Below are 8,876 nucleotides of genomic sequence, written 5' to 3' on the forward strand. Positions count from 1 at the left end.
AGTTTGACCAAACTTCGGGAGACGGTGAAGGACAAGGACGCCTGGCATGCTGTAGTCCATGGGGTTGCAAAGAGTTGAACACAGCTGAGCAACTGGACAGACAGACAGCCATACAGTGTAACATCATTCAGCCACAGTAAGAAGGGAAGTACCATAACATGCTACAATATGACTGAGCCCTGAAAACCCTACTAAGTTAAAGAAGTCATTGACAAAAAATATTTCTTATTTCTTTATGAATGAACGAAATTATTCAGAATAGGCAAACCCATACAGACAGAAAGTACATTAGCAGTTCCTTTGGGGGATGGGAAGATAGGGGCGACAGGTAAAAATGTCTTTCTGAGGTTCTAAATGTTTTCAACTCAACTGTGGTGATGCTGGCACATATCTGTGAAGATATGAAAACCACTGGATTGTATACTCACAATGGGTGAATTCATGTTATGTCAATTCTATCTGCATCTTAATAATGCTGTTGAAAAAATGAAATGGGCCAAGGCCATCTCCCTTCCAAAAGGTCTAGAAAGACTAGAGATGCTGTATTTCTGTGGACCACGGGCATCAAAGGAGCATGAGCTGAGAACAATGGAACTGAAAGTTAAAAGGGGAAATAGAGACGAGACAAGGGAGCAGGACTAAATGTGCCTAAAGCAAGCATGGAGAAGGGAGAGAGCAAGAAGTGAGAATGCCATGACTGACCTATGCAGAAGAAACCCCCAAGGGCCGGTAACGGCAACGCCATCGGCGTGATGGCTGGGTACCGGGGCATTGCTTGTCTGCACTGAGGGTTCCAGGCGTTAACCCTTCTCTTTACACCAGCACTGCAGGGGAGGTTCTACTGGTCTCAATTTATAAATGGGACGACAAAGTCAGAGAGGTTAAGTATCATGGTCATGTTCGGTTAAGTGCCTATCTTTCAGAAACATATACAGAAGGATTTAGAACTGATAGAATTTCTGGAATGTGCTTTAAAATAATACAGCGGGAAGGTCCAGGGAGGGATATGGATGAAACACAACGGGCCATGTTGATCACTGTTGAGGATGGGAGGAGGGCACGTGGACTGTTCTCTCTACTTAATGTTTGAAATCTTCCGTAAGACAATTCCCAAGTTAAAAAAAAAAAACACAAAACCTTCATATGCGCCATGTCTTTCTGTGTCCCTAAGTTACCCCTCTGTCCTCCTTACCTATCACCTCTGAAACCCTATGCCTCTATACCCCTCTGCACCCTATACCGCCCCTCCTCCCACCCCATCCCAATCTTATTCTAATTTACCCTTGAATTGAGAAATTCCCCACCACCCTTTTAAAAGCTGCATCCCTACAAGTGTACACTCTCCCCATTTACTGATCTACTGTGTTACATAGCACTTAGCCTCTGATTGCTTACCCATCAGCAGTCATTCATTACTAACTCCTGGATGGCGTTTACTACAGGCCTGACACGGTTCTCAGCTTTCTAAACACATACACCCGATCCTCCTAACAACCTATGAGGTAGATATGACCACACCATCTTTATTTTACAGAAGAAAAACTGAGGCACAGTTAGTCAATGGAGTCAGTTTCCCACCCAGGCTAGTCTTGCTCCAAGTCCACATTCTTACCCACAACTGCACAGGGGTGAAGGGAAGACCATTAAATCTCATGGACCTAACCCTCTCTCCAGAAGATCAGCAGTCACCAAGCATGGAGTAGCTGCTGTGAGTCCGGTAACACCAGGAACACTGACACAGTGACTCCCCCAGCCCAAATCTCCATAGAGACCAGAGTCTAAATTAAGAGTGAGAACCCCAGCCCCAGAAAAGATTTTATATAGGTCATAGACAGTTCAAATGATTTGACAATTGAACCATATTGTTTAAAGTACCCTTGGGACGTCCCTGGTTGCCCAGTGGTTAATACGTCACCTTCCGATGCAGGAGATGTGGGTTCATCCCTGGTTGGGGAGCTAAAATCCCACATGTCTCCAAGCCAAAAAAACAAAACATAAAACAGAAATAATATTGTAACAAATTCAATAAAGATCTTAAAAATGGTCCACATAAAAAAAAAAAGCAAACAAAAAAATGCCCTTAAAAGTAAGTATCTTCAGAAGTTCAAGTTTCCTCACCTACCAGATTTAAAGTGGCTGTCCTCAATTTCCAAACAAAGAGAGAACACAGGAATAACTTACATATATTTTCAGGACTTAGTTGTTCTCTGACCCACTATAGCTTGTTGGAATCGAAGAATGTAGAAGAATGTAAGGATTAAAAAAAACTAAATCCTCCACCCTCCAATTTTCATCACCTGAAATCAACCACAGAAAAGCACGTATTGGCCCTGGGTGCCATTCAATGTTACCTGCCAGAAAACATTTGAGATCTAATTTGCGTTTATCTCTTTGAATGACGGTAATGCTAAGGATCTAAGAAAAGAAACTAAAGACTTTTTTAAAAACAATTTTCAAACATAATTGCTGGGCAAACCACACCATGTGTAGTTTCCTCCAGGTTTTACTTATTTGCCATCTGCCAGTCATTTGTCACAGCTGACAAAAACAGGACTCTGAAACTTCCCGTTACACTCTGAGAAGTCTTTCTTTCCAGCTCACACTCCATGTTCCAGTGAGAAATAAAGCATTCACTCAAAAGAGGATTATTAGCACTGTTTTGTGCATGAGAAAAGTGAGGGTCAGAAAAAGGAAGTAAAGACCACACAGCAGGCGTTCCCTGGTGGCTCAGAGGTGTAGAATCTGCCTGCCAATGCTGCAGACACAGGTTCGACCCTGATCTGGGAAGATGCCACAAGCCCCGAAGCAGCCAGGTAGGCCCATGCGCCACAACTACTGAAGCCCGTTAGCCCCAGAGCCCAGGCAACAAAAGAAGCCACCGAAATGAGAACCTGCGCACCGCATCGAAGAGCAGTCCCTGCTCATCTCAGCTAGAGAAAGCCGGCGAGCAGCAATGAAGACCCAGCACAGCCAAAAATAAAATAAAAAAAAATAAAGACCACACAGCAATTTGGCGACTAGTTCAGAATCCTGGATCCCTGCTCTAAAGCCTTCAGTCTCTCTCACCCTGGCTGGGAGAAAACCCAGTGCAGATGCTAAGGAAAAAAAAAAAGAATACCAATCAAACATAATTGTTATGCCAACAGAAGAGAAATTCCTCACTGCTCACTGTGTGACCTTGGGCAAGGCACTCAACCTATCTGTGCTTCAGTTTCTTTACAGATTGTTGTGAGAACTAAATGGGTTGTAATATGCATATCGGAGTCTGGCACACAACAGTCTAAAAGTTGGCTTTATCATCACCATCAGGGTTATTTTATAAGAATTTACAGTTATGTGTAAGACAGTCTCAATTGTTTTTCCCAAACTCTTAAATGAGTCATCTTTCAACTCCTTTTAGTTAAAATGGAAAAGCCAATCAGAGGTCCTATTTGATCCATAAAAAGATAAAATATGACAGAGGGCTCTAGTATTGCTCACGTTTATAATCTCTGGAAGGCTGGACATGCTTATCTAACAAGGACTGCTTAAATTTTAACAGTAAGGCAACCAACCATGCAAACCTCTCCTTTCAGTATTAGAAATATGAACCTAAAATTATACTAAGAGAAACTATTCAGATTCCTCCCTGCGATTATCCTGTACTGTGTGTGACTGGTGTAGGAAACATTTCCAGAGCTCCTATCTTCCTCTGAAGATGTTCAAATTAAAATGCTTATTCTTGGATGCCTACCCTTGGCTCTGACAGAATTTTCCCCTGTCAGAAAACAAGAACTCCAACTTCAGAAAATGTTTTTGGAGCTAACTGATCTCCCAGAGAATATGCCCAATCAAATCTAACCCCCCAGGGGCTTCTCGGGTGGCTCAGTGGTAAAAAATCTCCCTGCCAATGAGGGAGGCCCGGTTGGATCCCTGATGGGGAAAGATCCCACATGCCACGTGGCAACTAAGTCCAGCGGGCCACAGCTACTGAGTCTGTGCTCCAGAGCCCCGTGCTCTGCAACAAGACAAGTCACTGCAATGAGAAGCCCCCGAACACAGCTAAAATAAGCAAAGAGTAGCCCCGACTGGCTGCAACTAAAGAAAGCTTGCACACAGGAAGACCCCCGCAAAGCTATAAATAAATAAATAAAAATTTAAAAAAATTCTAAGCCCCCCACCCCCAGCCGCCACAACGACTTTCAACTTTCCTCAACTCTCCGAGCACCGCCCCCACTCTCTACACGTCCTAAAGGAGTTGATGAACCAAGCAGAGTTCCCGTGCCCTGATGTCACACACTGTTGGGGAGAGTAACTGGCGCCTGTGCTGTGAAGAGGCATTGCAACAAGAGATTGAGAAATAGACCCATCTCACCGCCGCAGGCAACCAGGAAAACTCCAGCGCCGCGGAGAAGGTCCTGCCGTATCTCCGCTACAAGCAAGGTTCGGTTAGGGGCCAGGAAGGAGGTGTGGTCTGCAATGCTAAATTTGTAGAAACCACCGAAGATGCTTTCAAAACACCTCCCCTCCGTTATCTTCCAAACCACCCAGGGAGGTGGAGCACCTCCGATCCTCCCACGTCTCACGCGAGGAAACTGAAGTTCAGCGAGGTTTCCTGATTTGCCGAGACCTCCCTGCTATTCGACTTCAGGACAGGGTCCAAGACACCCAGGTCGGCCGACCCCCAGTCCTTTGCACTTTTGCATGCAAGCCTATTTAAAGATCCTTTCAAACTGCACTGCAGTAACACAGGGCAGCGCTTGATCATCCCCTTTCCTTTGGGTCTTCATTCCCATTGAGGCTAAATGACCCCTCTTCGGAAGGTTCTCTACATTCTCCAAGCTGACAGCATCAATTCCTCAGGAGATCGGTAGCAAACCTCCCGCGCGGTCACCGGGCAGGCGGGGTGAGGGTGAAACGCAGCCGGCGCGTCCCCGCCGCTATCTCAGCAGGTGGATCCCACAACTAGCGCTCGGCCAAGCCCCGTGCGCCGCTTTCCGGCTCTCGCCTACTTCGGTTAAGCCGCAGAAAGTGGCTATGCCACTACTTTGTTGGGGCGTCTTGGGGAGGTGGTCCTCTGGGGTGCCCTCGCTATCTGGGTACGCGCTTCTGTGGAACCGAGAAAAGTCACCCGGCGTCCGGGACCGCTTCAGGCTCTGCGCTCACGGAAGCGTCTCTCTGCGCCCTCCGGCTCCTCCGCCCCTCCGGACCCAAGCCGAGCACAGGGTCACCCACCACCCCGCACCCCATCCCTTTGCAAGTCAACTCTGCAAAGATCTCCGGGGGTGGGGGGACTCAGCACTGCCCTGACCTACCTTGGGGTTCCCCCCGCACTCCCCGGACGCCTCTCTGGCATCCCTCCCACCATCCTCCTCGCCCTCCCCCGCCTCCCGCGGTCCTCGCATCCCCGGCCGGGTTCCGCTCACCCCAGCGGCTGCAAAGCCAGCTGGGCGCCGCGCGTCGGCTCCTCTGCGGGCCCGGCTCCGAGCGGCGTCGCGAGGTCACTGCGCCCCCCAGCGACCGAGAGAGGGGGCGTCGAAGGGGAAGCGGCGCCCTGACACCGCCCCCCGCCCCCATCTACCCGCGCCAGCCAAAAATATCCCGGGCTCCGGCAGCAAATCCGAGAAACGCCCCCAGCGGAGCGAACCGCCACTTCCCCGCCTGCTGCTCGCTGGAAGGAACGCGGCCCCCTGCCCTCCTCCCGGCCCCGAACCCTGGGTGGCGCGGGCTGGGGTCCGCCGGAGCAGCTGTGCACCGCCCCCCCTTTCCCCCCCGGTTGCCTCCGGAAACCCCGCCCTACCCCTCGCTGGGGACTCGGATGGAACAGCGCTTTCCGGGGTCGAAACGAGACCATCACAGACCTGAATGACGTCCACGCCAACCCCAGAGTCCCAAACGGGTGGTCTCTAGCACCAGTGCAATTGCCTGAAATGGTGATCTTAGCAATTTGGATTCAAGTCTGCGCTGCAAGCTGTGGGCCTGGCGGGGACCTGCAACTTACCCGGAGCGCGAGCCACGTCTCTCTGACCTCAGCGGGCTGCACCCCGCGGAACCCCACCCGGAGGACGCCACAGTCAGCATCCGTCCAACCTAATCGTCCTTGTCCGCTGGCAGCCAGGGTTTAGAAATCCCATCACAGCTGTGCCGCGGAGAGCACGCGCATCGCGGGGGAGGCTGGGGAGAAGCAACCAACCAATACAGAAAGTTTTCACAAATAGAAACCCAAGCCCTGACTGTTCCTACGGCCGAATGCATCACGTCCCACGCCACCCCCAGGGAGCTTCTGCGCCCTCCAGCAGCGCCCCCAGCGTTTCTTGGGGATAGAATCTCCCAGTTACCTGCCGGGTAACAACACACAGGTGAGCCAGTCCTGGCTTGCTTAGAAGAGGCCCTTCAGCTCCGTAAAAGCAAACCCGCATCGCACTCCTTTTAGGTTCCTTGGTTTTGCCCTTTGTCAGTTCCAGGTTGTGAAACCACGTCGCAGGTGTTTTGGGCTTTATTTGCTGGGTGTCTCTTCGGAACACGCCCCTTCCTAGGTGCAGCCTGGCATGGAGTTGTTAAGGGGCAGCGCCGCTTAGACGTGACTTCTTGGATGAAGCCCTAAGTGAGAATCAGGATCCCGAGCCAAATGAGTGCGTGCTATCAATTACCCGCTTTCTTTGAGGAGGTGGCCTGAATGGTAGAGAAACCGCCTGCCACTGTAGGAGACATAAGAGACCCGGTTGGATCCCTGGGTTGGGAAGATCCCCTGGAGGAGGCGTTGCCAACCCACTCCAGGATTCCTGCCTGGCGAATCCCATGGACAGAGGAGGCAGGCGGGCTACAGTTCATAGGGTTAGGAAGACTCCTACACGACTGAAGCGTCTTAGCACGCACTGCAGTCTTGCCCAGCCTAGACTGGCATGACCTGAAAAAACTTGGGACACTTGGCGTTCAGTCCCAGGAACTCAAGTCCACTGAATGCCAGCTGGGAACAGTTTGCTTTAAATTAAATCAAGAAGGAAAAGGGTATGGGGTGCTACTGACATCTGAGTCTCTGCTATGTGGCAGGCACTTTTCCTAATTATTTTCAGCAATCCTAGCAACATCCCTGAGAATAACACATCATTTGTTCCCTTTTCACAGAGGAGGGATCTGTGGCTAAGCTAGGTTAAGTTACTTGCCCAAGGTCACACAGCTAGGAAGTAGCAGAGTCAGGCTTTGAAGGCAGGTATCTAACATGAAACTGTGTATCCAGTTGCCACCAGTCACTAGCAAGACACAGAAGAATGAAATGAAGGGGGCCAGTGTCATGCAAAGTAAATCAGAGGGTCTACTAGTCAAAAAAACAAAGCAAAAAACAAATAAACAAACTGAGTCAGTGGTAGACTGCACAGTCTTAGATAAGAACAGCCTTCTTGTAGGGAGACAAGATTTTAGACCAGGATGGTATGGTTTGGTCAGTTCCCTCTGAAGCTACTTTGAAATCATCTTTACTAATAGGTGGAGAGGTATATGGCAGCCCACTCCAGTACTCTTGCCTGGAAAACCCCATTGGTGGAGGAGCCTGGTAGGCTGCAGTCCATGGGGTTGTGAAGAATCGGATACAACCGAGCCACTTCACTTTCACTTTTCACTTTCATGCATTGGAGAAGGAAATGGCAACCCACTCCAGTGTTCTTGCCTGGAGAATCCCAGGGACGGGGGAGCCTGGTGGGCTGCCGTCTATGGGGTCGCACAGAGTTGGACACGACTGAAGCGACTTAGCAGCAGCAGAGAGGTATATGGGCCTCCCTGGCGACTCAGATGGTAAAGAATCTGGCTGCAATGAAGGAGACCTAGGTTCAGTCCCTGGGTTGGGAAGATCCCCTGGAAAAGGGAATGGCAACCCACTCCAGGATTCTTGCCTGGAGAATTCCATGGACAGAGGAGCCTGGTGGGCTACGGTTGGGGTTGAAAAGAGTCGGACACAGCTGAGCAACTAACACTTTCACAGAGAGGTAAATAGACTGGCCTGTGCTGTGAGGGGCATCCTATAAATTGAATATCCACATTCCATGTCTAGTCACTGACAGAGGAGGCCCACATTCTAGAAGAGTATCTCTAGAACCAAGAAAGTTAGAGGACAGATTTTCTTTTTCTTTCTTTCTTTTTTTTTGGCTGTGCTGGGTCTTTGTTGTAGCATGCTTTGGGCTTAGTTGCCTGGCACAGCACATGGGATCTTAGATCCCGGACCAGGGATCGAACCTGAATCCCCTGCACTGGAAGGCAGATTCTTAACCACTGGACCTCCAGGGAAGTTCCCAGATTTTCCAAATTAGGAATACTCATGGAAATCTGCTCTATTCACCCTTCCCCTCGCCCCACCCCCCCCCCAGCCCCCAGGAATTTGGACGTAGAATTTCCCAGGCACTAAATGCTGAGGAATAGCCTTTCCAAGACTGCCTCATCGACCGGTCAGTCCTTTGAAAGTCACAGGTAATTACAAACCAAGAGCCACGCAGGAGAAGCAGAGGCAGATTTTATTTTTCCTGGAGAAGGTCGTCTTCCGGGTCGCAGTGCCCCCCGGGTCTCAAGGGCAGTGAGAGCGAGTACCAGGAACGACTCACCGCTTCAGCCAGCCGGGCTCCAGCCAGCGCCCGCTGGTCACACACACAAAGTTCCTTTGTGGCCAGGGCGCCCTCGGAGGAGACTAGAAGCCTGGCAGCCGCCCGCCCCAGCCCAGCCAGGCTGCACAAGAAGGGATTTGAGCCAGCAGGAGAGAGGCGACCCTGCTTTTGAGCTCAGCTGACAGAGCCGGCCAAGGGGAAATCAGCCTCTTGCAGAACAGGAAGGAAGCGAAAGGAGCTGAGATGAACAGCAGAAGGGGCTGCAAGAAGGAGCCTCATGGGCACTGTGCCCCGCGGACGTGCAGGGAA

At 50.4% G+C, this 8,876-nt stretch overlaps 1 protein-coding gene across 3 annotated transcripts in view; it reads right to left on the bottom strand.

The window, feature by feature from the left end:
• Positions 1–7,526, bottom strand: part of RUBCNL (rubicon like autophagy enhancer) — a 41,799-nt gene extending 34,273 nt beyond the window's left edge. For 2 of the 3 annotated variants that reach the window (XM_065901835.1, XM_065901839.1), the window contains exon 1: positions 5,981–7,526. The gene's annotated coding sequence lies outside the window, so the exon portion shown is untranslated. Of the gene's footprint in view, positions 1–4,354; positions 4,968–5,980 lie in introns of those variants that run through there. The other variant, XM_065901836.1, reaches the window with a different exon arrangement.
• Positions 7,527–8,876: the final 1,350 nt, after the last annotated feature.

Source organism: Muntiacus reevesi, chromosome 11 (assembly GCF_963930625.1).
Source record: "Muntiacus reevesi chromosome 11, mMunRee1.1, whole genome shotgun sequence".
Lineage (NCBI taxonomy): Eukaryota > Metazoa > Chordata > Mammalia > Artiodactyla > Cervidae > Muntiacus > Muntiacus reevesi.